We start from the raw sequence: 27,284 nt of genomic DNA on the forward strand, positions 1-27,284 counted from the left end.
TCCCCCTGACTTTCAGGGTAAAGAAGCAGATCTTTAGTCACGAGGCCCTGCAGAGTTGAGCCTTGTCTGTCCTTTGGTTTTACTGCAGCTTCCCTTCCTGTGTGCCCTCACATTTGTCTTTTTTCAGATCTGAATTAGCCTTTTTTCTACCTCCTCAATCTCTGCCAGAAATGCACTTCCTTACCCAGCCCTTCTCCCTGCAATTCCCCTTCTCCCATGAAGCCTAAATTAACGCAGTCCCTCGGGGATGACCAGGTTAGATTTCTTCTCCTTTGTGCTTTTTTAACGTCCTGAACTCTTCCACCGTAGCAGCTAGGCATGTCATTAATAATCTGTGTAATGACTTATTTAGTGTTTTATCACCAGGGGCAGGGATTGTTCTATTTGTTCACTTCTGTATCCCCAACACCTGGAACAGTGCCCAGCGCATAGTAGGTGCTCAGTCTGTGTTTGTTGCATGAACAAATGAATGGATGGAATCACTAGAAGGTCCTGGCCCAGGTTGGGCTTAGTCATTCCTGTTTCTCCAGCACCCAGAGTGGGACCTAAACGCCCTGTGAATGTTGGGGGAGGGTGATGGGTGAGGAGGAAGGGGAGGGGGAGGGAGTCACCAATGGACAGGACTGAATCATCGGACACCTTCCCTGGGTTGGACTCCTTCTCAGAGAGCTCTCTGTTCCTCAGAGGACATCCTCTTGCTAGGAGGTGGTCTTGCATCCCTGTGACGGGGACACATCCAGTGGGCTGCTCAAGTCAAGTCAAAGAAAGGGAAGTCTCAGGTGGAAGGAAGAGAAGAAAGGAGATGGTTGAAGAGGATGGCTGCCAAGATGTTGCTTTCAGGTTTCCCTGGTCCTGCTGGCCTGGGGGCAATGGGAGAACTTAGTCGGGGGCAGCAGAAAGCTCACCAACTCACTCCCGGTGCGTGAGCTCACTCACGCAGGACCCTCTGCGTGCCTGGCTGTCACCACGGCACATGTCGTGCTGGGCTTCCCCCTGTTTCCCCAGGCCATGTGCAGACTTTTCTCAAGGGCTAAAAGAAGGTGTGTTTCTATGAGGCTTCCACTCTAGAAAAGCAAATTCCTTCTGTCCCAAGACATCCAGCTCCTCTAATTGGAATCTCCAATGGATTCTAGAAGTTCTCCAGCAAACAGGCCTCATTATTCAGAGAGCCCCCGGAACCTCTTCCCGGCAGCCCAGCCCTGCTGAAGGAATCCTTCTTGTGAAGCTCTCCGTGCCTCAGGTCCTAGCATTTCAACGCACTTCAGCACATTGTCACGCTGTTTGGGTTTGGATGGCAAAGCCGTCAAATGTTTTCAAAGAGAAGAGGGAGGAAAATCCCACCCCCACCCCACCAGAGTCTTCTTGGGAAACATCCACAGGCGTGGCTCGGTCTCCACATTGGATCTGGAGCTGGGAATCCATCTGGATGAGAGTTGGTGGGAGACCACGGGTTCTCAGGGCTCCACCCGATGTGGTTCCTCCAACAAAGCTTCTTTCGGGATCTTCCCCGCTCCTTCCCCTTCCCAGCTTCTAAGGACATCTTCAGCTGCTTCTCTCTCCCTCTCCCCCAGCAACAGGGCTTGATTCAGGTGCCTTTGACTGAATTAGTAACTCCTCAAATGCAGCATAAACAAGATAAAATTGGAGGGAGAGTATAAATGAGAAGATGGAAAGGTTTCCTGTATTAAAATGCTCGCTGTGGTATCACAGAAGCATGATGGGATAATTCACTGAGATTACTTTGTGCTTCGTGGATGCTGCTAGGGTAGAATCAGAGACTGCGTGCAATCTATTTGAGATTTTGGTGTTTTTCCTCCTGTCCAGCCCCTTTCCAAGCAGGCATCCTCTCTCGTCTCAGAGTGAACTTGGACTCTATCTCAGATAAGCCTTCAAGGAAGGAATGCAGGCTTTCCTCACCATTGCTTCCAGGTCCATCAGCTCTTTGCAGCAGGCTAACAATATTCCCATAAAACACTCTTCCTGGGCCTCAGTTTTCTTATCTGTAGAATGGGATTCACCCGTATGGGGCTATTATGAGGATTAAAGGGGTAAACATAGGCAGAGCACTTGGAACAGTGCCTGGTACATAGTAAACACTCAGGAACTGTGAAGTATTTCTTATTACCATCACTCACGTATAGAGTCGGGGGAGAGAACTATTAAGCATGTATGTGAGTCAGGGTTCTCCAGAGAAACAGAAACATCGTCATATAAATATCTGTATCAGTATCTATACCTATACCCTACCCCCCCATGTGTTTGTATATGTGTGTGTGTGTGTGTATACATTTATTTCAAGTGATTGTGGGGGCTGGCAAATCTGAAGTTTGCAGGGCAGGCCAGCAGGCTGGAAACTCTCAGGGAGGAGCTGATGCTGCAGTCTTGAGGCAGAATTTCTTTCTCTTTGGAGAAACCTCGGTTTTGCGCTTAAGGCCTTTCAATTGATTGCACGAGACCCACGCACATCATGGTGGATAATCTTCTTTACTTAAAGTCAACTGATTGCAGGTGGTCACCACATCCACCAGATACCTCCGTAGCAATACTTAGAGTTTGATTGCATAAACGAGGTCCTACAGCCAGGCCACGGTGATGTATAAAGCTGGCCATCCGAGCGTGACCTCCCTAATCTAGCCAGCTTGTCCCCATGCACGTAGGCTGCACCGACCAGCTGCCCCTGACCTCCAGGGAAGTTTCCTTTCTCCTCCTCCACCTCTGTCTCCCCTGTTAAGGTCGCCCCCTTCCTCCATTCTGACCTCTGACCTGGCTCTTCTCCTTCTTGCTTATTTCCCCTGTGGTTAGGGGAACTGGCAGGGGGTGACCTTTGGGTTCTTGGGGTGGCAGAGGGGAGGAAAACCAAAGAGGGGGTCTGAACGCATGGAGGCAGCTTGCTTCTCCTTTCTTCTTATTGACACTGGCTGTTAAAGGAAAGAAGAATCAGACCTCATCCACTGCCAGCATGAATCTTAGGCCAGAACTCGCTGTAGATTTTAGAAACTCATTCAACTGAAAATGTGTTTGTCTCCTTCCCCTTCTGGAATTATGTCAGAAAGCCCCCTTCCTTGTTCCTTGCTCCATCCAGCTCCTTTTCCTTGATCATAATAAGCGGGGGAGTGAAGGGCTGCCCTATCCTGGCTGGTGGCTGTCACCCAGCACAGAGTTTTGATTGGAAGATGACATCCTGGCATGTATTTTTCAATCAGTTTTCAAGTGTGTCTCCCACCCCCACCCCCACCCCCACAGGCTTATGCCTCTTTAGCTGCAAACTCATTACATACAGCGTGTTATAGTCTCCCCAGGTGTAAAATTTTATTTTAAAACCCTGTGTGTTCCAACATATTTACAGATGAAATTTATACTGTTTGGGATTTGTTTCAAAATAATGCAGAAGGAGGACATGCGTAGGGTATCGTGGAAACCAGATCAGCCGTGGAACGATCAATGTTGAAGCCAGGTGGTGGGTATGTGGGGGCTCTTCATTGGTTTTACTCTTCCGTGTACTGTTGACTATGTTTACAGTTTTACATAGTGAAAAATTTAAAAAGAGGAAAAAAAAGCCCACATTATAAAGTCCTGAAGTATGTTTTCAAATAGTGTTTCTCAAGAATATATTCATGGTTCCACAGACGTTTGATTAAAATTTCAGTTTTTAATATATTCATAACTCTTTAAAGCTTGGGACAACAGGATGCAAGAGCGTAGCACTCTGGGGGACAAACTCTGTAAAGGGCTGGTCAGCGTTTGTGGCTTTGTGGGCCGTGCAGCTGTACAGTGTAAAAGCCTTGAATGCACATGGCTCTGCTCCAATAAAACTTTATTTATGAACACTGACATTTGAATTGCATATAATTTTCACATGTCACCAAATAGTCTTTTGATTCAAAAAAAAAATCACGAAAAAAGATAAAGAGCGTTCTGAGCTTGCAGACCTTACTAAAACGAATGGCCGGCTGGATCTGGCTTGCGTGCCATAGTTTGAAGACCATGCTGTGAATGATAGTTTAACCCCCTGGGGATGACTGACCAGGTAATTTGCCCTTCTAGAGCTGTGTTTGTTTGTTTGTTTTTTTTTTAACTACACGTGGAATAAAACTTCAGTCATCTCTATGCGTGTTAACAAAACAAAACAGAAGTTCCTGTGTGGCTCAGCAAGAACCCAACATAATGTCCATGAGGATGCGCGTTCAATTCCTGACCTCGCTCAGTGGGTTAAGGATCTGATGTTGCTGCAAACTGCGGGATAGTTGTCAAATGCGGCTTGGATCTGGCATTGCTGTGGCTGTGGTATAGGCCAGTTAGCTGCAGCTTCCGTGCAACCCCTAGCCCAGGAATTTCCATATGCTGCAGGTGTGGCTGTAAAAAGAAAAACAAAACACCTGAGCCATCCGGGTATGCTGATTGAAGAAGAGTCAAATTAATTATGTGACAAAAAGTGACAAAAGTACGGAAGTGAAAGTCCCTTTCCTCATTGCCCATTCCCTGGCCCACTGTCCAGAGGTGACAGCTGGGGTCCTAGTCCAGGGATCCTAAGATGTACTACTCCATCCCTCTTCTTCCTCCCAGCAAGGCCAGACCTACATCAGTGCTGCCCCAAGGACCAAGCAAGAGACAAAGATGAACTGACCACTTCCCCAAATATAAGGACTCACACATTTTACATTTTGAGGATTACTCTGCCCATTGGCAGGTGAACTCTGTGAACTGATAAACCAAGTGAGAAGTGAATGGCTGTATGTCTCATCTGAATTGATGTGTCAGTGTTGCTCTAAAGCTCCATGGTTCATGCCACCTGCGAGCAGGACCCTGCAGGGAACCTTGGGCAAACCTTTCTTCCTGCCTCAACTTCCCTAGTCTCTCTGGCCCCATATGGATCCCTGGCTGTGGAGACCTAGGGTCTCTGGTCAGTCTGTGGGTCTGATGTCCCTTACAGTTTATTGTTGTTGTGCCTTTATTTTGCTTTTACTTTTGATTTTTCTGAGAGTGGACACTAATTTGACTCTCAGCTTCCTTTCAATTTTTCCGTTAGGGAATCAAACCAGGCTATTTCTGTTCATGAGATGGTGAAATACATTGGAAACAAAGAGAAAAAAAGCTTAAGAGAGAACACGCCCACTGTTTCCACTGGGATCCTCGCTGGCTATTCCTGGGTTTTCCATGGGAAGCACTTAGATACTCGGAACAAAGTATAAGTGGTTTTGTGTGCTGCATTTTTGTTTTAGAACCAGGAGAGAAGAACCTCAGGGATTAGCTGATCCAAACCCACCTTTTCTATAAATGGAGAAACCTTCCGCTCATAGAGGTGGAAGGCGTGAAATAGGGGAGGGCTGCATGTGTGGGCCGGAGATACCTTTAGGGGAGGGTGGACTGGCCTGGAGCCTGGTGGGGGGTGAGGAAGGACAGACAGCAGGTGTGGCTGTTTGGTGGCAGATGGAAGGAATGAGAGGAGGGGGTGGTTTGGGAGAGAGGCAGAGCCAAGGCCAGCGGCTTTTGTCCAGGTGGGGAGTTGAGCACATTTGAAGGATGGCCCGAAGGAATCTGTGGGGTGGGGGAAAGAATGAGATAGGAGAGGGCTTGCCCCAGTGTGTGAAACCTTGGAGGTGGTGATCCAGGGCCAGGTGGGGGAGGAGGGGAGGACTGTGGTGGCAGGTGCTGGGTTCGACAGGTAGGGGATCCAGCCTATACTTTGGGCCCAGCCACAAAGGCTGACATGTGACACCTCTGTTCACGGTCACGGCCTCTGACTGTAGCATTGGCCACTGAGAGGACAAGCCAGATGGCTGATTTCTGGACCCCAGGGTTTTCAGTGTCTGCCCCCCACTCCCTACAACCTACCAACTCACCTTCCTTACTCTTAGAACCAAGGTGTTGGCTACTCTTTAATGATGGTTGATGTGAAAAAGTAGAGAATGCCATGACCAAAATAAAAACTACCCCTTGGCCACCTGGAGGCATCCTCTCAGCATCCCTGCATTTATTCTGACTCCTCTGGCCAAGTTCCTTACATGATCTCAAGTGCCACCCCAGCCATATTTATTTCGGACCCTTCCAATCTCTAACAATTAGTTTTGTGGCTGTTAAGCTGGACTGAGGCTGGAATACTTTAATGTGCTTATTTATATCTCATTGGTTACATAAGTTCCTTCCTAAGTAAGCTCTATGATTCCCCCAAAGTGTCCGTGTGAAAGCTTAAAAGGACTCATCAATTTCTCAGCCAGTCTTCCTGGAAGGTCAGCCTTGAAGTAAATTGCATCTTTGTCACCACTGATCTCACATCCCTTTCACCGCTTTTGCCTCATTTTTTGAGCACGAGAACCTCAGAATCACAGAGTTACAGTATTTGGATCAATTTGAGAGAGGAGGTGGGGGCAGCGGAGGGAGGGCCTTCCCAGCCGAGAGGGAGTCTGGACGAATATGGGGCAAGTCACCAAGCCTGGCCCCTTCAGAGAGCCGGAGCCTGAGCCTAAGGGGCCGAGACCTGGTGGAGACTGAGGTGTGCCAGTCGTGGGAGGATTTCATGCAGGGAGATGGCACATCAGGCTTCACCCGGGGAAGATCATTTTGGCTGCGTGGTGGAGGGTCCCATTGAGTGTGACCAGCTCCCACACCTGGTCAGAGCCAGCTCAGGCCAGCTTCGGGATTTCAGAGCCCAGTGCAAAGAGAAAATGAGAAGCATCTTCTTCAAAATTTATGCACAAAGTGCTATCATTCAGCCATATAAAGGAATGAAGTACTGATCCCTGCCACAACACAGATGGACCTCAGAAACATGATGCTGAGTGAAAGGAGCCAGACAAAAAAGTCATGTATTGTATGATTCTGTTATATGGAATATCCAGAAGAGGTAAATTCACAGAGACAGAATGAAAGTAGAGTAGGGGTGGGCAAGGCCTGGGGACAGGGAGGCAGAAGGACTGCTTAATGCATATGACGTTTCCTCTTGGGATGATGAACTGGTTTTGAGACTAGATAGAAGTGGCAGTCACACAAGATCATGAATACTCTAAATGTTACTGAATGGTATGTTTTAAAATAGTTGTTTTTTTTTTTTCCATTTTTGTTTTTTTTTAGGCCCTCATGTATGGCATATAGAAGTTCCCAGGCTAGGGGTCAAATTGGAGCTGCAGCTGCTGGCCTGCACCACAGCTCACAGCAACACTGGCTCCTTAACCCACTGAGTGAGGTCAGGCATTGAACCCACATCCTCATGGATACTAGTTGTTCATTACCACTGAACCACAATGGGAACTCCAAGTTTTTCTTTTTTCTTTCTTTCTTTCTTTCTTTTTTTTTTTTTTTTTTTTTTTTTGGCCAAGCCTGTGGCATGTGAAGTTTTCCAGGCCAGGAACCTTCACAGGATCGAACACATGCCATAGCAGCGACCTGAGCCATAACAGAGACTACACAGGATCCTTAACCCACTGTGCCCCAAGAGAACTCCTTAAACAATTAATTTTATGTTATGTGAATTTCACCGAAATAGAACAAAACCACGTTCTTGAGTGCTAGGGATTGGGATGTGGAATTCATTCGGGGTCGTGGAGGTGGCAGGAATCATTAGTCTTCCTACCACATCTTTCTGGAACAATGTCGAATTCTTGACCCAAGAGATGCAGAGCTAAATTTTCTAAACTAAAAGCTTAGTTTCTTAACAGAGTTCAGAGGTTCTTTAACAATTTTTAGATAAACTATCGTTTTGCTCTGATGTGTGTGTGTGTGCGTGTGTGCTTATGAAGATCCGTTCATGTATAGTGGTAGCTACTATAAATATACGGCAGCTCGGGCATTTGGGGTGGACATTATGAATTCCACGCCCGAATTATGTGTCATTAGCTGCTCTCCTTACAATTCATCTAGTCTGAAAGACAGAGGCTGGTAAGAGTTAGGGAAGGCTACAGGACCACAAGGGGAGGCTTTGAGTTAAATTATTTAGTCCAACCCTCTTATTTGATCCATCACAAAATTTAAGAATTGCAGGAACTATTCTCCAAGCACCATGATCATCTCCCAGCTTGAACGAAATGTTCTGAGTGAAGGGTGCTCACTACCTGTCATAGCAGATTACCCCAAGGTTGAATATTTCAATGCCTAGAATGTTCTTATTTTCCTGCAGTTGAAACGTGCCCCTCTTTGGTTTATACCCACAGGTCCTGGTTCTAGCCTCTGGAGCACACTGGCTACCCTTCTGCAGGCCAAGATCCAGTCCCTTCTTAAAGCTGAATGTCCCCTATTATCTTGTAAGCGCCTTCACAGTCCACCCATCCTCCCTAGGCACGAGGAAATTATTCACATCCATGTTCAGACCTGGTGGCCGGATCTCCTCTCTCCTCCATCCAGTGTCCCCTCCTCTTCCCCTCTCCCTGGATTCCTTCTCAGGGGTGCTGCTCCCTCTTTCTTTAAAAAAATCTTTAAAAAATTAATTGAAGTATAATTGACTTACAGTGTTGTGTTCATTTCTGCTGCACAGGAATTGATTCAGTTATACATAGACATACCTTCTTTTTTACCTTCTTTTTTAAAACATCCTTTTCCATTCTGATTTATCATAGGATATTCCCCTGCCTTCTTGAGGCCATCTCACATAGAAGCCCTCTTCTGACTCTCTCCTCCCAAAGTGGGGCTGGTTGATCGCCTATGAAATAAAGCCTTGCCCTAGAGGCACACTGAGCTTGCCAACCCTCAAGACCCTCCCTTACTGCAAGGGAGTGGGTCTGGTATGGGCTGAATTGGATTTCTCCCACCCAAAGTTTATATGTTGAAGTCCTAGCCCCCAGGACCTCAGAGTGTGACTGGGTTTGGAGATGGCATCTTCAAAGAGGTGATTAAGGTAAAGTGAGTTCATATGGGTGCACCCTAATTCAGTAGGACTGTGTCGTAAGAAGAGATCAGGGAGTTCCTGTTGTGGCTCAGCAGGTTAAGAACATGACTTAGCGTCTGTGAGGACGCAGGTTCGACCCCTGGCCTTGCTCAGTGGGTTAAGGATCTGGAGTTGCCGTAAGTTGCGTTGTAGGTCGCTTGGATCTGGTGTTGCCGTGGGTGTGGTGTAGGCCTCAGCAGCTGCTTTGATTCAACCCCCTAGCCTGGGAACTTCCATATGCCACGAATGCAGCCCTAAAAAAAGGAAGAAAATGAAAGAAAAGGAAAAAAAAGAAATCAGGACACAGATATGCACGAGCACAGAGGGAAGACGATGCGAGGATATAGGGAGAGGACGACCGCCTACAAGCAAGACAGAGGCCTCAGGAGAAATCACGGCTGTTGAGACTCAACCTCAGACTTCTAGCCTCCAGAAAGGAGAAAATACATTTCTGTTGTTTCAGCTACCCAGACCGTGGCAGCCCTGGCCATGAGAACCTCCCAGGCCCCTCCTCCTTTGCTCCCTACACAACCTCCATTTCCTCCAAGCCAAGGATAAAGTGACTTCTGGCTAAAGGAGGAAAAAAAAAAAATCCCAAACCAAAAGCATGCTCAAATTTCCCAGCAGGCCTCCCACTGGATAAATCAGGGCAAAGATCTGATGGCATTCTGTGCTTCTTCAAGAAGCGGAATCCTAATTTTAGTGTCTGTCTTGCTCGTGGATTCTCTCATCCCCTATCTGGACCGTGGGCTTATTGTCCCTGGTTCCCAAAGTGGCAGCTCTGACTCACTTTCTAGTTTCTAATGGAGGGAACATGGATTTAATAAGGCTACTGGCAGGGATGTTCTGGTAAACAGCACGGATCTGGTCATACTCTAGGAATACTTCTAGGTGCTTGGCGTCCTAGGCGTGAGGTGATAGTGCCCAGACCTCACTCCTCATCACACTGGACAGTGGCCTGAGGGTCTGGGTGGGGCCTGATCTCCCGAATGAAGCTGGAAGTGGGTAGCTGAGGTGGGTTTCAAGCACTGGTGGCTGGAAGTCCCCACCCCAGCAGTGTAGCCCCACAGGGTCTTATGTGCCTTCACGGGGGTCCTTTCTGCAGGGTACAGGATCCTGAAACTCATTATTAGCTGAATGCCTGAACCATATTCAGAGCAGAACAAAGTTCACCTCTTCCTCTGAATTCAGCAGGATGGTATCTCAAGACAGGAATTGATTGTAGAAGTTGAGAAAGGCCATAGCAAAAAGCAAGCGCAGCCCTCGATTGGCTGAGCTAGGTCACCAGGAGCAAACAAGACAGAAGGACAGGAGGTAGGGGTCTAGAAGTGAGGGTCCCAGGATGGACCCTTATCACTGACAGCCTGCTGCCTTCTGTGTTCAGTGCTATAGGCCATAACTAGTTGTCTTGGTTACAGAGCCTGTTTTCTTACAAGAGCAAAGGGCAGATGTATTAATGTCTGTTTGTGTCAAATGTAGGCGATATGAAGGAAAGTGAGGGATTTAAACAGCCAGGGGTGGGGATTTTTGACCTTGCTGAGGCAGGGTGATTTACAAGGAGGAGAGAGGCAGTCAGGAAGGTGCAAATAACAGGGTGTCTCCATCACTTGCCCCCCTCTGGCTGATGCCCCCCTCTGGCTGATGCTCAGCTCTGAGCCCACTTTGAGCACCACTGAGCACTAATGAGTTGGGTCTGAGATTCTGGAATCTCTGGGTTGAGATCCTGAGCTGAGGTTGCCAACTAGGTAGGTTTTGGGGCTGCTGAGGTTGTGACCCATGGGGAGTCTTCTGTGGGGTAAGGCCCAAAATTAAGGCATGGTTTGATGGGCTGCCTTGATTGATGAAACTGAGGGGCCTTGGATGACCCAACTGCAAGTTTCTTTACCCCCTCTGCTTCTGAAGTTAAAGTCTTCTTATCAAACAACCCTCCCTTATCAAGGGCACCAGGTGCCTACCCCTCAGGTAGTAGGTTTCGGTTTCCTGCCAGATCATGGAATTATTCAAACAAGCCAATCACATGGTCATCCCACCCATGTGATACTACAAAGCCTGCCTCCCACAGACCCTGGTTTTTCTCCGTGTTTTGGAGCGCAATGCCTGGCCTTTGGTGACACACAGTGTTCTCTTCGCCCAGGCTCTGAGTATACACCATCAATCTGTCAGCCATAAATGTTCAGTGCCGGGTGGTTATTTGGCCATCCCTGACACCCTAGAGCAGGAATCTCACCCACACGAACAAGGTGAATAAGAGATGGTTAAAACAGACTCTCTCCCCAGCCATGCCTGGCAGCTATCATGTTAGGTTCTCTGGAGAATGGAGCTGCTATCTCAGTTTAATTCAGTTAAACCTTTGAGCTGCTCAGACCAAATTCCCCTTGGGCAAGGTAGGAGGGCACCATTTAGGATCAAGCCTCTTACCAGCTGATCCAAGGTACCAGGTCCGGAAACTTCGGAGCTCTGCTAGCAACCTGTAAGCCCTCCTCCTCTTTTCTCTTTTGAGGCACTGATAAAATAAGGCCCCTAATGGCTGTCTTTGTCTTCCCATAGTTCAGATCCTTTCTTTCTAGATGAGTGAATGAATGAATGAGCAAGAGGGAGAATTGACTCTGCAAAATAAGGGAATTTGGCTTGATGTTCCCTAGGGGTGTGTATTAGTTAAGAGGCACAGCTGTTACTATTCATAAGAGCCAAGACATGGAAACAACCTAAATGTCCATTGACAGATGAATGAATTAAGAAGATGTGGTACATATACACAATGGAGTACTATTCAGCCATAAAAAGAACAAAATAATACCATTTGTAGCAACATGGATGCAACTAGAGATTCTCATACTAAGTGAAGTAAGTCAGAAAGGCAGGAGTTCCCATCGTGGCTCAGTGGTTAATGAATCTGACTAGGAACCTTGAGGTTCTGGGTTCAATCTCTGGTCTTGCTTAGTGGGTTAAGGATCCGGCATCGCCGTGAGCTATGGTGTAGGTTGCAGATGCAGCTCGAATTCTGCGTTGCTGTGGCTGTGGTGTTGGCCAGCGGCTACAGCTCCGATTGGACTCTAGCCTGGGAACCTCCATGTGCCGCGGGTACGGCCTTAGAAAAGACAAAGAAAAAAATAAAAAAGAAAGAAAGAAAGAGAAGGACAAATACCATATGATATCACTTATATATGAAATCTAGAATATGGCACAAACAAACCTATCTATGAAACAGAAACAGACTCACAGACACAGAGAATAGACTTGTGGTTGCCAAGGTGGGGTAGAGTGGGATGGACAGGGAGTTTGAGGTTGGTAGTTGCACACTATTACATTTAGAATGTGTAAGCAATGAGATCCTACTGTAGAGCCCAGGGGGATAGAACATATCCAATCTCTTGGGATAGAACGTAATGGAAGATAGTATGAGAAAAAGAATGTATGACTGGGTCACCATACTGTACAGCAGAAATTGACACAACACTGTAAATCAACTATACCTCAATTTAAAAAAGGGCACAGGTGTTATAATAAAAGACCCCAAGTAACATGGCTTAAAGAACAGAGAAGTTGTTTGTCTCTCATACAATGGTCAGAGGTGAGCTTTCACACAGTTATTCAGGAGCCCAGGCTGATGAAGCCTCTGCCATCTTCATGGGGCTTCTAAGGTCATGTTGGTTATCACCACCCAGCCAGTAGAGGGGGAAAAACATGCAGATCCAGGGCCACCAGGGCCATACATCTTTGAAGCAAGTGAGGCAGAAACAGCACATGTCATGTTCACTCAGATTCCATCACTGGAGTGGCAAATGACCATCCTTAGCCTTCAGGGAAGCTGGGAAATGTAATCCCTACCTAGATGGCATGTCCTAGTCATAACAACAAGGGAACAAAGAGAGAATGGATTTGGGTGAACAGCTAGCAGTCTTCCCCACAAAGAGCAACTTGATGTCGATGAAAGGACACAGGACTGGGAATCAGAAGATAGTGGTTTGTCTTGCCCCACCCCTACCCCCTGTTAGCTACGCATTCTTGGGCAAGCACCTTTCCACTCTGAGCCTCATCTTCTCCATCTGCAGTATCGAGACCACAGCCCTTTTTCCCTCCTAGAGTTGTCCTGAGGGTCAAAATGAGATGACATGTGGCCTGCATAAGATGCGTTGATGTCTTTGGCCCCTTCTGGCCTTAACCTTCTGTGCCCCGAGGGCAAGGGGCTATTGCCCTGGTACCCATCACTTGTGCTGTTCCTCTTCACCATATTGGCTGTTTATTAGGGACCAGAGAATCTATAGGGATTGAGGTGGGGGCTAAACTCAAGTGGTCAGGGCTCCACAGCCTGCCTCCATGTACAGCTTTAGGAATTCCTTTCCTCTTCTGGTGAGAAAATGGAAAGAGCTCAGAAAGGAAAATTTGAATATAGGTAGTGGAGGAAAACAGGAGTTGAATAGGCAAGCATTAAAACTGGGGTTTTCAAATGGAACTGGAGGAATCAGGCTCCCGGACTTCATACTATACTCAAAGCAACAGTCATCAAAACCATATGGTACTGGCACAAAGACAGAAATATAGATCAGTGGAACAGGATAGAGAGCCCAGAATTAAACACACACACCTACAGCCAACTAATCTATGACAAAGGAGGCAAGAATATACAATGGAGAAAAGACAGCCCCTTCAATAAGTGGTGCTGGGAAAACTGGACGGCCACATGGAAAAGAAGGAAATTAGAACACTCCCTAACACCATACACAAAAATAAACTCAAAATGGATCAAAGACCCAGATATAAGACCAGACACTAAAAAACTCTTAAGAGGAAAACATAGACCAAACACTCTCTGACATAAACCACAGCTACATCTTCTCAGATCCACCTCTTAGAGTAATGACAGTAAAAACAAACATAAACAAATGGGACCTAATCAAACTTCAGAGTTTCTGCACAGCAAAGGAAACCCTAAACAACACGAAAAGACAACCCACAGAATGGGAGAAAATCTTTGCAAATGAATCGACTGACAAGGGATTCATCTCCAAAATCTATAATAACCTTCTGCAGCTCAATGCCAAAAAAACAAACAACCCCATCAAAAAATGGGCAGAAGATCTAAACAGACAATTCTCCAAAGAAGACATACAGATGGCCAAAAAACACACAAAAAGATGTTCAACATCACTCATTATTAGAGAAATGCAAATCAAAACCACTAGGAGGTACCACCTTACACCAGCCAGAATGGCCATCATCAAAAAGTCTACAAACAATAAGTGCTAGAGAGGATGTGGAGAAAAAGGAACCCTAGTACACTATTGGTGGGATTGTAAATTGGTGCAACCACAGTGGAAAACAGTATGGAGATGCCTCAGAAAACTAAACATAGAATGACCATTTGATCCAGCAATCCCACTCCTGGGCATCTATCCAGAGAAAACCATGACTCGCAATGACACATGTACTCCCATGTTCATCAAAATACTATTTTCGATTGCCAAGACATGGAAACAACCTCAATGTCCATCGACAGCGGAGTGGATCAAGAAGATGTGGTACATATACACAATGGAATATTACTCAGCCATTAAAAGGGGTGAAATACTGGCATTTTTAGCAACATGGATGGACCTAGAAATTATCATGCTAAGTGAAGTCAGCCATACAATGAGACACCAACATCAAATGCTTTCACTGACATGTGGAATCTGAAAAAAGAACAGAATGAATTTCTTTGCAGAATAGATATTGACTCACAGACTTTGAAAAACTTATGGTTTCCAAAGGAGACAGTTTGGGGGGGTGGGGGGATGCACTGGGGGTGTGGGATGGAAATCCTATAAAATTGGATTGTGATGATCATTGTACAACTATAAATGTAATAAATTCATTGAGTAATAGAAAAATTAAAAAAAAGCAAAAACGAAAACAACAACAACAACAAAAAACTGAGGTTTTCAGTCACGTGTCCTCAGACCTATATCTGGACATTGGCATTGTGAACTCCTTGGAAAGGTAATGCAAAGTTTTGTGAGTATGGTGCATGTGGCTTTTTTTTTCTTTTCCCTTCAGGGGAGAAGTTCCACAAAGTTAGCAGAATCTCAAAGGGGTCATTGATGCAGGAAGGCTAAGAGGCTTGTCAATGATAGGCAATTTCAATCAACACTGTGAAAAGGACAATGGCTAATTGGTCTATGTTTAGAGAAGACAATTCAGAAGTTGGGGGGGGCAGGCAGGGAGCATGTTTTCTGAGAAGGACATGTGGGGGAAATTGTGCTTTGAGTTTGGAGGGGAGAGGTTCAGGCACAGGGATAGGACATATGTGACGATCTGATAACTGTAGGGCAGAGTATTGGGTGCTGTTGGTGTTTGTTCATATCCCCTACACTCAAGGCTCTTGAACTTGCTGATGGCAAGTTCCTGCAACTCTGTCTAAGGGCTTTCTTTGGCTGCAGAAGCTCACTGGGCATGGAGCAGGTTGAAATGCTGGAGAATTTATACCCTTAGGAACAGCACACAACCAGAGATGTATGGAAACTGGTGGATAGAACCCCAGCTTCCTCACGCCTTGGGTGGGCTAACTCTAAGGTATGCCTATATCACCAGTGAACAACAGAAATATAGTGGGAGCCATAAGTGAGAGCCTCAGAGGTACTTTAAAATTAGGGTAAAAAGAAACAGGTGAACATTTTGATACTGTATTTTACCCCAATGTGTCAAAAATATTATTTCAATACCTAATCAATATAAAAAGTTATTAATGAAATATTTTACTTTTTAAAAATATGAAGTCTTCAAAATCCAGTGAGTATTTTCTACTTACTCCATATGTCATCTTAGACTAGCTACAGTTAAAGTATGCCATAGCCCCGTGTGGCTAGTGGCTGCTGTACTGGCCAGCACAGTTCTGTATAATTTCCCAGTGGTTGCCCAGAGGAATTGAGCTACAATTGCCCACAGTGGTAATGTGCTCATTAATGACCCCCTCCCATATTAGTTTCCTTCCTTTTCTTGTCTCTGTTCCTCATTCACCAACTGGGGATTCCTAAAAGCACCTCCAAAATCAGTGTCTGCTTCCTAAGTCAAACTGATAAGATCAAGGATGCTCCAGAGGGTAACACTAGGACCCATGGGTCGAAGTATAAGGAGAGTTCTTAGAGAAGCACCAGAGCTATTCAGTCATTCATCCATCCATTCATTCAAAAATATGTGTTGAGCTCTTGCTATGTGCCACGCACCACTGGGGAATGGGTACGAAGCTCCCAGTCACAAGAGGGGACCAGGAAGGTGCAGACTGAATTCTTGGATGAGCGGCTCCACACAGACCTCATGAATCAGACTAGGATTTCGATCATGTGTTGTTTGGCATCCTTTGCAGCCTATAGATGTTGCCGTTCGTGATTCATCTGTGCCTCCGTGAAGCTTCTCACGTTGCTAATTGCCGCCTCCCATGGCACGTCGCTCCCTGAAGCTGCAAATCAAGGTTTTTGTGACATTTCTTCTCCAGCAGTGGCTTGTGATTAGGTTGTTGTTCCTAAAAAAGGTCCATCCCTCATCATCTTTGCAATTTCCCTTTGATTTTCTTGTTTGGCAAATTGCGGTTTTCCAGATAAAGACTGGTTTGAAGTCTACTCACTTTCCCCCTTCATTACTCAGCCGGAAAACACACCTAAGACTCCTGTGACTAGAGGGGGCCTCAGAGATCATCTGGTTCAATGTCTTCATGTGGAGATGGGGAAACTGAGGGCTGGAAAGGGGGAAGTTGTCAGCTCAAATTCACACAGGAAAAGAATGGCTCAGTGGAGATGGCGAGGAGGTGCTTGGGTCTCTGAAATCTCTTTCCCCATCTCTTTGCTTCATCCTGGCCCAGGCTATGCCAAAGCTATACTGCCTTCACACATCACTGGCTGGAGGGTGGAGCTGCCACAGGAAAAAATTTCTTGTGGTGGGGGAGCCTTTGATCTTGAATAGTCCTGAGGCTGTTAGGTGGGGCTCACACAGTGGTTAGGGCTTGAATCAGTATTCTTGCTCCTCCTTGGACAGCTGTGAAACTCTAAATGGGTCTCCTGGCCTTTCTGAGAATCAATTTCCACTTCTGCACAGTGGAACACTGTAACTGTTACATCACTTTGCTCTGGTGATAAAGAACAAATACATCCTTGTAGCAGCCAGTGAGGTTTGGCCCCTGTAGAACTGGATGACCCCAGGCTAGCACTCAGTCTCCGTCCTTGAGCCGCTTGGACTTCTTCTCAGTCCCTCAAATATTCTGAGGTTTTCCTGCCACTGGGCGTTTGTCTGTACTGTTTCCTCCGCCAACAGTGCATTTCATACCACCCTTCTCTTCAATGCTCATTTACTTTTTTTAAAAAATATTTTAATTTTTTCCATTATAGTTGGTTTACAGTGTTCTGTCAATTTTATAATGTACAGCAAGGTGACCCAATCTCTCTCTCTCTCTCTCTCTCACACACACACACACACACACTCTTTTTCTCACATTATTATCCTCCATCACAAGTGACTAGATATAGTTCCCAGTACTATACAGCAGGATCTCCTTGCTTATCCATTCCAAATGGAATAGTTTACATCTATCAACCCCAGATTCCCAGTCCATCCCATTCCCTCCCTCCCTTGTCAACCACAAGTCTGTTCTCTAAATCCATGAGTTTCTTTTCCATGGAAACATTCGTTTGTGCCGTATATTAGATTCCAGATATGTGGTATTATATGGTATTTGTCTTTCTCTTTCTGATTTACTTCTCTTATTATGAGAGTCTCTAGTTCCATCCATGTTGCTGCAAATGGCATTATTTCGTTCTTTTTTATGGCTGAGTCGTATTCCATTGTGTATATATACCACATCTTCTTAATCCATTCATCTGTCGGTGGACATTTAGGTTGTTTCCGTGAATTGGCTATTGTCAATAGTTCTGTCAATGCTCATTTACTTAATGCCTGCTCATCCTTCAGATCTTAACTCAAGAATAACCTCCTGAGAGAAGTCTTCCTGGGCCTTCAGATGAATCTAGGATCCCCATTACATCACCATGTAGCCCTCTCTCTCTCTCTTTGCTGCACCCGTGGCATGCAGACATTCCAGGGCTCGGGATTGAACCTATGCCAAGGTAGTGAGCCACAACAGTGAAAATGCCAGATCCTTAATCCACTGAGCCACCAGGGAATTCCATCACCATGTAGCTCTCAGTGCATCTGACTCAGTGTTTCATTACATTCCTTTTGGTGTGATTATCTTGGTTTTTGTGTGCCTCATGCACTAGACTGCAAGCTCCATGATAATAGGCTCACCATGGTATTCCTGGCACTAAGTACCTGGCCTATCAGACAGAAGCTACACAATCACATTTTACTGAGGACTGAATATTGAAAGTCTTTGAGTGTCTATCAAATTATTATAGTTTCCTAGCAAGAGAGGTGTTATGATATCTTGTGGCAGCGACAGTGTTGCTTGCCAAAGATTCCACTCATTTTCTGATATTTCCTGGCTCCCTTGGAGTTATGCAGAGCCAATAAAACATCAGTGGGAGTCATTGTGTCACTTCTGTGATAGTTAAAAGCCCACTTTAATTTAGCTCATCCCTGGCCATGTGAACATGGAGGCCTGTGTTCCAGGAGGATCAGCTATAGGATGGTGGAGACTGTCAGTCTGTGAGACTACGTCCAGCAGAGCTCCTTGTGGGTTCACCTCGGATATTTATCCTGAACAAGACATACATTTTTTGTGGTGTACAGGCATCAGTTTTGAGCTTGTTATGTAGCCCAGCTTTAGTTTATCCTGACCAATCCACTCCCATTTTGTAGGTAAGAAAACTGCGCTGCAGAGAGGGGAAGTGACATCCTCAAAGTCACAATGAACTATGATCAGAGTTGGGATTCTTCTCTTGTTCATCTCATGGGGTTGTGAGGACATAGGTAAAAGTCCATTGAAAACTGTTACTGCTGTGTAAGAGATAAGACTTCCAAGGTGTTTTCCCAAAGGTTTTGCCTGGGGTTCTTTGCCTCCACATTAAGGGGTAGAAGCAGGTATGCAGAGATACCGTCATGGACCTGCTGGTCTGGAGAACCTTAAATCACCTTATGAGTCTGAAGTTTTTGCCATTTGCCAGTGGGTGGCAGTTGATGGCTATGGCCATTTAGAGTGAACATTGGCTTGTTTTTTTGTTTTTTGTTGTTGTTGTTTTGTCTTTTTAGGGCTGTACCCACAGCATATGGAAGTTTCCAGGCTAGGCATTGAATCAGAGCTTCAGCTGCCGGCCTACACCACAGCCACAGCAATGCCAGATCTGAGCCTTGTCTGCAACCTACACCACAGCTCACAGCAATGCCAGATCTGAGCCTTGTCTGCAACCTACACCACAGCTCACAGCAATGCTGGATCCTTAACCCACTGAACGAGGCCAGGGATCAAACCAGCGTCCTCATGGGTACTAGTTGGGTTTGTTACCGCTGAGTCACAACAGGAACTCCAACATTAGCTTGTTTTTTCCCCACAAGGGTCTCTTTTGCTCTAAATGCTATATAATCTGAGTTTTTTGGGGGTCAGCTCATCCAATTCTTTACTGGCCATTATATCCTCTGGACCATATGAAAGACCAGGGGTCACCCAGTCTGTGAGGGGAACACATGCTGCATTTTCAAACCAGATTAGAGGTGAGTAGGACTATGGAAACCAGACCTCACACTTCCAGGCCTCTCTCTCCTTACCCAAACCAGCCTCACTCTCAGCTCTCAGAACAGAGATTCAAGTCCAGCCAAAAGTTACTCAAAAAAAGTGGAGTGCATTCTACACAGAGGAAATAGCTTGAGCAAAGGCATGGAGATGCTGGAGAATTTGGTGTCACAAGGACAGTCATGAATGAGCTTTTTTAGCTTTCTCCCTGATTCCACAGGGAAGAATTCTGGCTTACTTGGTCATCTCCTGGGCTCACTTTCATTGTGGAGAATCCAGGTAAAGAATGAAATGGAGGTAAAACACTAAAGTTGTCAGAAGGTTAAGTTGAGCTACCCATGAAAGAACTAATGTGAGGACATTTGGAGGGGGTGAGAAATAGGAAAGCCTCAAGGTCTAGAGGTTGAGAGTGAGTGGAAAAGAGAGGTTTTTTGGTGGGGGGTGGGGGAGGATGATATGCATGGAATATCGAAAGCAATGGTGGTAGAGGAGGTTTTAAAGATACTGCTACATCTTAAGAATGTACATACTTCTCCCTTTGAAATTCTATGGGAGACTGAGAAAATATTTAAAGGGCTCTAAGTTACGTTTTGGTTGTTGTACTGTTTCTTTCAATAAAATACTGTGTCGGACTGGACCATATGGTCCACATCCATACTTGGGTTACGTGATGTTTGTGATTGAACTTGTAAACAGTCAGTGTCAGGATCGTTGTGGGTAATCAGGGTGGAGAATATCAATATGCGAAACTGTGAAGGATGGAAGGAGTCTTCAGAGTAGTTATAAATCAACTCATGTTCCCTAGGTTACCCATGTCCTGCTGCTATGTTCTTCACTTTGTGTGTGGGGGAGTAATAGTAGTAATATTTGCTCACAGTTACCATGCACTAACCACATGCCTGGAAGATTTCTAAGAGCTTTATCTATATTATCTCAGTAATTCTCACAACTACCCAATGAAGTAGGTATTATTATCATCCTGCTTCTGTAGATGAAGGAATGGAGGCATGGTGAGGTTAATTGACTTGCTTAAGATTACTCTCCTTGGAAGTGGTATTTGAATCCAGATAGACTGACTCTTAATAACTATCAATAAGTATCAAGACAATTGTTTTTAAAGGAAGGAATGATTTTGGAAATATCTGCAAGGTTTTTCTTATCCTTTTTTCTTTTTCTTCCCCTACCCTCCCCTCTTTCTTTTGTGAGGGACTTAACCATAGCATTATGTGAATTTATTGGATTTATAATGTGGTTTACAGAGGCAACAGTTTTAGTTAAAGAAAATTGGTTTCCTTTTCAAAATGTCATGTTTCTCATTTTCTCTCAGCATCTTGGGCTTTTTTCAAGCTCCCCTTAGCTCCTAAGTCATTCAGAAGCATGTTTCACAATTAGAATGCTAGAAACCCTCACCAGCCAATTTGAAATTTGTGATTTGTTCAAAAGGACACTTAAAATAAACCCAGGAGTTGATTTTGAAGGAGAGGAATGAGTGGGAGCTAGATGGGAGAGGAAAAGAAGCAAATGCGAGGCAGTTGAACATCCCCAGGTTTTATGGGCTCCATTTGTCCAGCCACAAACCATCCACTCACCTACTTATCTGTCGCTGCAAAGGTGCAGACATCCTCACTCATCCATCCTTCCCTCTATTCATGAATACACCCATCCATCCAATCATCCGTCCAAATCCTTGTACATTCTTCATCCCTCCAACCATCCATCCAAACATCTTAAGGTTTTTTTTTTCTTTTTTTTTTCTCTAGCATCTCAGTGGATGAGGAATTTCTCAGGAACCAGTCTGGAATGGTTGATGTATTATCATTTATTAACATCTTCCATATGCTTAGAATTGTCTTAGGAAGTTTATAGACACCTGCACCACATATTCCCAACAACCCTAAAAAAGTGAGGCTTAGAGAAGTTAAATATCACCCCTAAGATCACATAGCTAACAGAAAGAAAAATGGGAAAAGAGATGGTGGTGGGAGAGGGTTGGGAACTGACACAAGGTTTGCCCCTGACGTGAGCTAGATTCTGGGGGGACTGACCTAGAGAAGACGGGGACACAGGGAGTTCAGTCCAGTGGGGGGTAACCATTAGTGTCCAGAGGCGTATCAGTCAACTATTGCTGCATAACAAAACACCCCCAAATTCTCACTCCTATCACTCAGGAAATTTGAAGGTTTTAGAGATTACCTTCCAGGGGCTTGGAACAAAGGCTAGACCTCTTTTTGGGCAAGGCTAACTTCTTTTTTTTTTTTCCCCCTGTCTTTTTAGGACCGCACCCATGGCATATGGAGGTTAAGGCTAAGTTCTTTACTACACAAAATTAAAGTTTGAGAAGTGTTCATTTAGGAAGAGGGGTGGAAGAGAGGTAGAATCTTGTTTTGATCCTCAGATGCCTTTTCCCCCTGGTAAGCCCAGAACAGGTGGTATATTAATAGGTGCTCCATCCATTGTTTTTAAATTTCTTCCTTTTCTCCCTCTTTCTCCCTGCTCCCTCACCCAAAGCAGGGTTCCTAGTCTTTTTCATCTACACAGACCCTCATTAGTTTGTGAGGCCTATGGACCTTTGTTCAAGTAAAAAGTTTTTTTTTTTGTCTCTTTTTTTTTGCTATTTCTAGGGCCACTCCCGTGTGGCATATGGAGCTTCCCAGGCTAGGGGTCCAATCGGAGCTGTAGCCGCCGGCCTACGCCAGAGCCACAGCAACGCGGGATCCGAGCCGCGTCTGCAGTCTACACCACAGCTCACGGCAACGCCGGATCGTTAACCCACTGAGCAAGGGCAGGGACCGAACCCACAACCTCATGGTTCCTAGTCAGACTCGTTAACCACTGCGCCACGACGGGAACTCCTTTTTTTTTTTTTTAATAAGTAAAAAGTTTTTAAATGCATAACAAATACATAGACTTCCAAAGGAAACCAATTATATTGAAATATACTTATCCAAATGCTAAGAAAACAATTTTGTGATATTGTAATAAATGTGCTTCTTTATTAACACTTTAATGATCAGCCTAGTGGAGGGTTTAATAAATACTGTGATTTCAAAGTGATGTTGAATGTACATATTTCAAAATATCTGAAATGATGTAGCAACAGTTAAGTGATATGAAAATTTACATGGTTTAATTGGTGAAAGCCCAAGTCCTTCTAATATCACTGTGGTTTGTTTCCTATATTCATAATGGAATAAAATTCCAACTTTCAGCAAGAGGTTGCTTATAAAAAGATATAACCTTTTTCTGCCCAAATTTGTAGATCACTGAATTCTATCCATGGACCTGTAGAACCCAGGTTAAGAAGCTCTGCTTCAAAATCTTAAAGGATCTGTACTCATTTTTAATTGGATACAGAATGAAAATTGAATTTGTTTTGAGAAATTTTTAAGAGGTTTGCAAGAGTCATTGAGATAATTGAAGGTACCCTAGAGCTGCTCAGAACTTGACTGGGACTTGGGGTACTGGTGCCTGATGGATTTATGATAAGTGAGACTGAGGCTGTTGATGGCCTATAATCTTCCATCTGAAAAGTCATATCGCACGACATGGCTCAAAAGTGGGCTTGACTTTTCCCATTATCAGTAATGACATTTAAATTTATTCAACCCAAAAGCATTGGCCCAAGTTTAGGGTAAGGATGGAAGAAAAATAAATGAAAAACTGAAAGAAACGCAACTGTGCACAGCCTTTGGGAAGTCCATTTATATCAGTGGATCCATCTGGATAAAGCCAAGGCCTCCACATTCTTTAGGACCAAAAAGAAGAAAAAGAAAAGAATGAGACTCAAGAGTAAGACTAATGTTTTAAGAAAAGGCATTTCCAGCATGGCCCACAAAGATTTTGATTATTTTCATCACTTTGTGCATAATTTTCACTGGTACCATAAAACCTTCCACTCACAGAAGGATTTTCCCCTATGGTCTTTTTTCAGGGCTGTGAAGGCAAGCGTTGACTGTTGGCCGTGTATTAATACTCTGTCAAAGCAGAGCATATTCCAGGAATCCAGGGGCCAGGCCTTTTTTATATTTCCGTGTAACTGGCACCAGCCCCTGTCCCCCAGGAGACAGTCAGGCTCTCGGCTTGGATCCACCCTTGGGTCCAGTTGGGATGAAAGCCTAGTGGTGAGGTTGGGGGAATACTCTTACCCACCTGCATCTTTTTGATTGTTATATGTTTGACATTGCAGAGGTGGGGCGGGTTGGGGGGGGGGGGCAGGCCTGCCTTGATGGGCTTAGGCTGACCTGCTGCTTCAAAGCCCATCTGACAGGCATACAAACCAATATCTGAGTCACTGGAACCTTCCTGAAAACCCAGGGAATGAAGGCTGGGAGTCCCAGGAAGAGATATTATTGGTGGTGGAGGCAGAAATGAGAGGTGTGTGTTCCCCTTTGGAGGTTGGGTTACTCCTTAGATGCACTGTGTCCAAGATGGAACTCACGATCTCTCCCTCTAACCTGGTCCCCTCCCAGGGTGTATGAAGCCAGGATCTTAGATGTGATCTTCCTCCTCAATTCCCTTATCTCTTACATCAGCACATTCTACTAATTTCATGTCCTTAATTATCTTTGAAATCTGTCCATCTTTCTCCATTTCAGCTACCGTCTCCACTAGTCCCAGCCACCAACATCCTCCAAGTCTAGGACCTAGATGGCAGCAATGGGCTCATGATCAATCTGCCTGTCTCACTCTGTCCCATTTCATTGATTTTTCCTGTGACCCTTTATAAGCAAAGGAGAGCAAATGCATTTCTTGAGTATCCACTATATTTTAATTATTAAATGAATCAATTCATTTAATAAGTATTTATTGAGTACCCGTGAATATTCTGTAGCTCGGTTTTAGGCCTGGAAGACTAGGATGTATGGTCACCTTGTCTCTGGTGCCACTGAGTGTTAACCTGGAACCATCTCAAAGTTAAGTGTCTCAGTTCTCAGTAAATGATGACCATTGAGATTTTTTTTTTTTAGACCAAACAAAAACTGGTATCAAAACTTAACTGTTTTGGAGTTCCCGTTGTGGTGCAGCCGGAACGAATCCGACTAGGAACCATAAGGGTGCAGGTTCGATTCCTGGGCTCGCTCAGTGGGTTAAGGATCTGGCGTTGCCATGAGCTGTGGTGTGGGTCACGGACATGGCTCGGATCTGGTGTTGCTGTGGCTGTGGTGTAGGCTGGCAGCTACAGCTCCGATTTGACCTTTAGCCTTGAAATCTCCATATGCCGCGATTGTGGCCCTAAAAAGAAAAAAAAATTAACTGTTTTATTTTGTTGTTGTTGTTGTTATAATGATGAAATATTTTAAATAGAACAGAAATTTGGAAAGAAAGCCAAATTCCTACCATCCAAAACTAACACATGGGAACATTTAATCATATTTGCTTTAAATACTCCTTTTAAAAGATAAGTAACATGCTACACTTACTGCTGTAGGTGCCCCTCTATGCCTCTCAATCCTATTCTCCATTCTCCCAGGTAGCCACTGTCCCCCAGCTGGTATATTCTTCCTGCTCATGTTTTAATGCCTAAATGACATATGGAAGGACTTCTAATCTCATTTTGCCTTTGTAAGTTTTAAAAATTAACACGAGTGACATCATGTAAATATTCTGCAATTTGCTCTTTAAAATTCAAACGTTATGTTTTAGAAATGTATCTATGCTGATAGAATAGATTAAGTGCATTTATTTGAACAGCTTTATAGTATTCCAGCCTGTGAACCCATTATTTGCCTCTGTGTTTCTCTGTTGGGGGATATTTAGGTTGCTGATACTTCTTTTTAGGATGACAAATGGTGCTGCAGTAAACATATCCATACCTCTTCCTGAGCACATACATGGGATATTTATATACCTTCAGTCTTTACCAGATACTGACGTGTGACTTTCCAAAGAGGCCATCTTGCAATGTGGCAGGACAGTTTTACAGGTGAGAGTCAGGTAACCTAGTTCTAGCTGTTTCTGGCACCAACTCACACGGTGACCTCGGGCTTCCCCTTGTTTGGTCTCAGTTTTCCCATCTTGAAGATGAAGGTCTGGGCTAGCAAGTTTCTACACTTCCTTTTTCCTGAGCTGATTAAAAAGATGTTCTGCAGAAAAGATCTCTCTTGGAAAGAAATCCCCCAGAGGCAGGCTTGCTGTCAGTCCTAGAGAAGGGTTTATTATGGAAAGCAGCTGATACTTTTTGAGCTCCTACCAAGGGTTGGGCACTTTGGTTTTTCATTGACTTGACTTAAGCAGATTAAATGGCTTTCCCATGACCACAGAGCTAGAAAGTATCAGAACCAGGACTTGAACCTCAGTGGGAGGGATTCCAGAGCCCAAGTCCTGTCAACCATATAGGTTGCTCTTGCTTAGCCACAGAGCAAGTTCTTTCCCAGCACCCCCATGTGGGTTGTTGAAATGGCATTCTGCTCGTGTGTCTCAAGGAGCATAAGGGGCCTCTCTCCTGGGCCCTGCCCAGGAACGCAGAGCTGAACCCTTGAGAAGGCACTAAGAAAGAGCCCTCCTTTGGAGGGAAGATAAGGAACAAGTGGCACTGAACTGGTGCCTGAGGACATCACAAAAGCATGAACTCTGAAGGCATTTATCCTCTGACCACGGCTAATGAACCGGTGAGGCGTCGGCATCAATAAGAAGCAAATTAAACACCAGCTCCAGTTAATTAGTAAGCACAGCTGCCTGCTTTCCTACATTCAATTTCAGACTCGCATTATGAATTGCCTCCCTGGAGAAAATAGCCCCCTCCTCCCCAAAAAAAAGCCTGATCCAATAAACCAACTTTTAATGGAGCAGCATCTTTCAGTCGAAGGACGGCAACTTATCTCTGGGTCCTAGCTCTGTGGTGACACAAATTCTCTGAGCTGCCCAATCTCACTCAAGGTTAGTAATTAAGGCATAATTGAAATGAAATTAATTGCAATAAATGTGTAATTAGCACAGCCATTGATTAAGGGCATTCGAAATGCGGTCTGTGCATGAGACATTGATTGCCATGCTTTTTTTGATAAATGTAATTGCAATGATATCTTTTGTTACTCCAGAAGGTCTTTTTTTGGTGTAATGAATTTCCACAGGAGGGACTGGCCTTGAAGCCATCTGACTTCATGAAATTCAGAGACATAAAGAGAATATTTCAGGCCCTAGTTGTGTCAGTAAAAGCTCTTTTGCCCAGATTTCATGTTGGGTCTTATTTCAGAGTGGCCCCATAACCCATAGACATCTTTGTTCAAATTAGAAAAAGGCACAGCTTCTTTTGGGCAGTCCCAGCTCATGCCAGGTGCCCAGCTTTCAACCCACACTGTTCCATCAAGCTGGGCATCTTTGTGTGATTAATTCTTACTTCCCTACACAGCAGACTTCGTATCCTTCTCCATGTAGAGGGAGGTGATAGGAAGGCAGTGTCAGGCCTTACTGGCTTGAAACTTGTCTCAGGAAAAAAGCCTACAGATCCTGGAGCTCCCCTCTCCCCATAGCCACCTTGATTGGTTGGATATTGTGTAGAAATTGTGGATGTTGTATAGAAATTATCATCTGGCATGCTGGGACCTTAGCAGTAACCAAGAAGGAAGACAGTGGGACTGGCTTGGTGAGGTGGTTAATATGGGTATAGGACTGAGGGATGTGGGCAGTGGTAGAGGTGGGGGACAGTTCATGGTCCTACCACACAATAGAGGAGGCATGGTGACCTCAGGACAATCAGGCTGGTGTTCGTGAGTAGGGGTCAGATATGGTGCAGTGTGGCGGTGGGGTGGGGGTGGGGGGACTGGTTAGCAGAACCTG

At 44.9% G+C, this 27,284-nt stretch overlaps 1 long non-coding RNA gene across 1 annotated transcript in view; it reads left to right on the top strand.

Moving 5' to 3' along the window:
- The window catches only part of LOC125122574 (uncharacterized), a 105,493-nt gene extending 97,171 nt beyond the window's left edge, over positions 1-8,322 (top strand). Inside the window, exon 4 of the long non-coding RNA XR_007133841.1 lies at positions 8,145-8,322. This is a non-coding gene — a long non-coding RNA (uncharacterized LOC125122574). The remainder of the gene's footprint in view (positions 1-8,144) is intronic.
- Positions 8,323-27,284: the final 18,962 nt, after the last annotated feature.

This window comes from Phacochoerus africanus, chromosome 3 (assembly GCF_016906955.1).
Source record: "Phacochoerus africanus isolate WHEZ1 chromosome 3, ROS_Pafr_v1, whole genome shotgun sequence".
Taxonomy (NCBI): domain Eukaryota; kingdom Metazoa; phylum Chordata; class Mammalia; order Artiodactyla; family Suidae; genus Phacochoerus; species Phacochoerus africanus.